Here is a 5,962-nt window from a genome sequence, read left to right as displayed (position 1 = left end):
AGAAAAGAGTGATCAATGATCCTCTATACAGTGGTGGATGCTACTGACCAGATGTGACTGCCAATAAGCTGTACTATGGGGGGGGGGTCTGTCCTTGATAAAACAGAAATTTCTGCTGAATATGATGGGACCCAGGTAAAGATCTGAAGATGCTCCTGTGATGTCCCACCACCTTCAGCAAAGCTCAACCATCCTCCTAACAGCAATATCAATAAGGATTAGAGATATGCAGATCTCACTGACGGTCAGCTACTTTCCTTTGAGAGTCTAAAAACACTATTTCCAGAGCTCTATCCTTTTGGAATGAAAAAATAGTTCTTCAGATCCAAGCAGGGAAATAGGTACTGATTTCAAACCATGGCAACAAACTTCAGGGTACTGTCAGGCATCCAGATGGTTCTATGAAGATGCTATCATGGGGCTAAATCTGCCAAACTAGTTCTCATGTCTGTGAATTGGACAAGAACTTGAAGCCCATCAGATCCACACAGTTACTGGGGGATGACAACACCCATGTCAGCTGTGGTTGCTAAGGGCAAGGGTCAAACAAGAAGTGAAGGTGAGCAGGCAGGCCACTATTCCAAGGAATGGCTTCCTCATCTATCCATTTCTCTGCACCACTCCCCTGCACAGGTCACGCAGACTACTTCTGTAGGCATCTTAAGTTTATCTGCAGATGGGGACCAATGGTTCCATTTTGTTTTTAGTCCTTTCATCTTCTACTCCCATTCTTTTTATAGAATCTAGTTAATATAGCACCTTTGGGGCTGGGGAATGGGGGAAATGTTGATCCAAGTGTACAAAGTTTGAATTGTGCAGGAAGAATAAATTCTGGAGATCTAGGTACAACATGGTGACTATAGTTAACAATACCATATTGTATACTTAAGATTTGCTAAGAGAATGGATATTAAATGTTCTCACCACCAAAGGGGGAGAAACAACGTGAGGTTCTATTAATATACATTAGCTTGATTAGGGTAATAATTTCACAATACATACATATATCAAAATATCACCATTGAATATAAAAAAGTTCACCATCATTAGCAATTGAGGAAATGCACATCAAACTACACAGATTTTATCTCACACCATTTAGGATGGCAGTCATCAAGAATACAAACAATAATAAATGGTGGAAAGAACGTGGAGAAAAAAGAACATTTTTACACTGTTGCCGAGATTGTAAATTAGTACAACCTCTAAGGAAATTGATTTGGAGGTTCTTCAGAAGACTAGGTATGGAACCACCATATGATTATTATTCAGTATTAATCCTAAAGAATTAAAGTCATCATACTATGCATATCTGTACTTATAGCAGCACAATTCACAATAACCAAACTATGGATTTAGTCTAGGTTTCCATCAATGGATGAATGAATAAAGAAAATATGGAATATATACACAATTGCACTTTATTTAGCCATAAAAATGAAATTATATCATTTGTAGGAAAATGGATGGAATTTGAGACCATTATGTTAAGTGAAATAAGTCACACTCAGAAGGTCAAGGGTTATATGGTTTCTCTCATATGTGGGAATTAGCAAGGAAAAGGGAAAAGAAATGATGTGTCCCGGGGGGATGGATCTTACAGATCAGTAGAGGGAAGGGACCAGGGAGTGGGAGGATGGGAGGTAGGGAGGAAGTGTTGGGGAATGAAATTGGCCAATTATGATATTATATTTGTGCACGTATGAATATGTAACAACAAAGCCCATCATTCCATACAACTATAACACACTGGTAAAAATGTGGAAAGAAAAAAAAATCACAGTTGACATTTTAAATATGTACTATTTTTATTTATCAGTTACACCCTCAAGAAAGCTGGAGGAAAAAAATCAGACTCCAAAAATGAGATGCATAAGACAATTTGCAGAACTGTATATAAACAATGATTTCAAATGTGTTATAGAAAGCACTTTTTAATATTCATAAAATATGTCTGGACAGAGACACTGGCTATCACAGGGAAGAGGGGTGAGAGGTCAGAAGAGCAGCAGGGTATAGGAGTCAAACACTGGCTTTACAGTGGTTGGAAGACCTAGTCTGAGTTCCAGGTGGAATCCCCTAGGTGACAAGATGCCTATGGGAGGCTCATGCTTGAATACAATTTAAGACACTATGATCTTTATTTGTTAAAGGTTGTGGTTTAGTTATAGGTCACAGACACTCATTAAGAAAATAAATTATTAGTCCTTAATGAAACTCTTTTACACACCAGGTTATCTATAATCAGTTTTCAGAATATACTTTCTATGGAAGAATGTAGCACATCTTCCAGGCAACTCATGTATTTCTCTTGTTTGGTTGATGCTCAACTGTTTGGTACATTTCTCTTGACCCCTTGGCTATGCTGCCCTGCTGATTTTTTTTTTGTAAACTATTAACAATGCTCTCTGGGCAAAGAGGGATTTTATGGTTGGCGTCTTGTTACTACCCAACAAAAATGACCTAAGTCATTCAGTGACTGGTCACAGTAGAGAGCAGAATCAATGCATCTTTGTCATATTGGGCTTGCCAGGCAGAGCCCTTTGGTATGACTAATGTAATGACCAGTGAGAAAGGCTCCAGATCACATCTTTCACTCCACACCCCCGACTACCTTTCTTCTTCTCTTCCAACTGTTTTTTCCATGACTGTACTGCAGTCTTTGCTGAAATTTAAGAAAGACTTAAAATCAAGGACACCTGTTGTAGTTGGAAACGACTGTGTTGTCTGTGTTATAGTGGCCATTGAGCCCGACAGCTGCACAAACGAAGGCCAGTCAGGGTTCGCTTCAATAGAAGTGTCTTTTCTGCTTGGATGAAAAATGCCCACAGAACCATAGAACCTGAGCTATTGCTGTGGGATCATTTGTTTTTGCAGAAAAAACATTTTCTTATTACAACACGCACACACACACACACACACACACACACACACACATACACACGATAGGACTAGCAATTAATTTAAAAAATCAAAGTGGAAGGTCATAAAATAGTGTTTATATTAAAGTATTTTATTTTGTCTTAAAACATAGAAGGCTGTTTGTTTTCCATCCATGTAGACCAAAGCTTGATTTGGATGTGAACACACCATTTGGGGTTCTGTCATTGCCTCTTTTGTGTGACTGGCACTTCTAATAGATCGTATATAATTTCCAGGTTGGGTTTCTCCAGGATGGTTATGAAACAATCTGAGAGTAACTTCCATTTATATATTTACAATCTTCCCTCAAAGAGAGAACTCACCCATATGTAATTCTAGGGCAATATTTTATTTAGTGCCTTGTTTCCTGATATAAATACTCCTTCGTATTCATAAAGAAAAGAACCCTCTTTTCACTATATTTCATTGACTTAGATAATGTGCAATTAATTAAATACCTACAACTAACATAACAAGGGCAACTGGCATTGACTGGCTTGGGAATAAAGTCCCACTGATCTCTGGGAGGAGGAAGCTGGAGACAAGAGTCTATGAGAGCAGCACCGGATAGCTGTGGAGTGTTTCTGTTACCACGTCTTATTTACCTCCAGGAGGTGATGTGCATAGGTTGACTCATGGAATGTCTGCTGTTGAATTCATCTCTTTTCGGGGTTTTCAATGCATTTGAAACAGCATAACCCTTGATTTATCTTACACTGAAGAACAGGATCTACACCAAAGTGGAGGTGGTTTGGAAAGAACTGTGTTCATCCCCTTTATTTCCCTGAGGTGGTTCTTGAAAAACATCTAGAACTCCTAGGTCATGTAAAGCACCATCTACAACCCATGGAAGAGTCTAGTGCTCTGATATTGAAATGATAAACTGATATCTAAAAATACTGGCTCCTGAGCTTCAACTTTTCTCTGCTACATTTTCCATCTTGTATTTCCCACATGACTTGTGGCTGCTTCTCACTGGGTCTTGTCATCTGGTTATCTCTGGTTGGCACTCAGAGGAACTTACCAATGCTCATCTCTTGGGCATCAGCCCTGGCACCTGCCTGGAGGTTAGGAAGAAATGTAGCAGCACAGCTTGGCATGACCCTCACTCTATACATCTATCTCACTGAATCTGCTGCCATGTGAACCAGATGTATGTGTGTGTGTGTGTGGGGGGGGGGTCAGGCATGACTTTTTCTTACTTTTCTTAAGACTTAACTTTTCAACACTTTGTGGGTCTAAGATGTATTTTCATTGCTAAAATTTCTACTCCCTGATTCTGCTTTCAGATACTCCCAGGGGAGGTAGTGTCCAAGCTGGGCTTGGTCAGGAAAAGCCGGTAGCAAGGTCAAGGGGTATTGTAGGCATACACAGTATCAAGTGTAAAGGCCTGGCTGGAGCAGGCATGATGTTACAGAAGCAAAAGAACAGGGGCCAGAGTCACAAAGGGTCTTCTAGCCAAGCTGAGGAGTTTGGATGCTGTCCTGAGGCAGTGGAAAGTTATTAAGGGCTTGCAAGAGGAGGAATGATATGACCAGGTTGTGATTTAGATGGGTCACCTTGTCAACGCTAAGAAATGGATGGGAGGTGGGGATTAAAGGCAAGGAGACCAGATAGGAGACTGTTAGCATAATTTAGGGAGGAAATGATAGAGACCTGAACTAAGGCAGTGACAGTTTAGATACAAGAGAGGAGCTAGATTTCAAAGTATTAAGCCTGTTTGTACTTAGAACCCTTTCCAGGGCTAACTGACTACAAGATTAAAGTGATCTTCCCAAATTCGAAAGAGAGTGTAGGTCTTACATATGATCAAGCTTCAGATTCAGTTTCAAGGGATATTCCAGAGCTCCTCATTTTTTTTTCTATCAGGGTTGCCATGTATTGCCGCATAGGCTATATGCCGGAAAATTCTAGGCTATATTATGAATATAGATTAGAATGTGTTTGAAGCCTCTTGGAGTTGTATAAGGCTACAATCATTCTCCCTATGGTTGGGAAAAATAGAAATTTCTGGTGATAGTTGATGTAGCTTCTTCAGAAATGTTGGGTATATATATAAGCCCTTAGAATCCACTGTAAGACTGAAGTAGTTCTTGCTCCATGCAGGCACTAATAGGGATAGGAAAGCAGGTCAGGTGGCAAGGGGTTCCATGGCAGCTGGGGAAGATCCACAAGGAGGTTGTGCATCAAAGCAGACTGAAGCAGAACCTCCTTCATTGTGGTGTAGCTTGGAAGACCAGAAATTAGTCCCACCAGAAACACCTCACCAAGGTACCCAACACAGGGGTTCAGGTTACAGACTGCAGAGGAACCTGGAAGAGCCTCTAGAGTGGCCAGCCCCTCAACAATCTGCACCCACAAACCAAGATGTATTTGCTTCATTCTCTGTTCAGAAAGGCTGAGATGCAGGCATGTTCCTTGACTTCACATCAGCTAGTAAAGATGGCTCGTCTTCTAGAAGTAGACCCTGTGTTCACTCTGAAATACATGAAGTTAATGAATATGTGAATCTGCCCTTCGCTTTACACAGTAGATATGTTTCTGAGAAGCTGTGGGTTACAAACAAATGAAATTTTACTTTTAAATACTTTTCATCATTATGATATTCTAAAACTGAGCAACAATGGTAGTTTACAAAAAAAAATCCAATTATTATATGCTTGATGGAATCCAGTATAATGTATCATTTTGATACAAAGGAAAAGTAGCAAGTAAAAGTACACATATCAAGTAGATCCTAATATTAGTGCCAAGTAAATATATGTTCATGGCACAGGGTAGGTACTTGTCTCATTTCCTCCTAACAAGTATGTGTAGTAGGTGTTGTTATCTTTGTTTTATAGAAAAGAACATAGAAGCTTAAAAGTTTATTGGACTTAAGTGCTCAAGGTACTAATAAATAGTGTGACAGGATATTAATTGAGATGTTTTGATTTTTTCCACCACATGACAGTTATTTGTAAAAAGATTGTTCTGCATAATTCTAACTTAAAGGATTTTCCTTGTGAAGAAGAAAACCATATCCTAATTTATATTTTGT

This window comes from Urocitellus parryii, chromosome 10, assembly GCF_045843805.1.
Source record: "Urocitellus parryii isolate mUroPar1 chromosome 10, mUroPar1.hap1, whole genome shotgun sequence".
NCBI classification, from domain to species: Eukaryota; Metazoa; Chordata; class Mammalia; order Rodentia; family Sciuridae; genus Urocitellus; species Urocitellus parryii.
The sequence above is the reverse complement of the archived record's forward strand: the minus strand, read 5'-3'. Positions refer to the sequence as shown.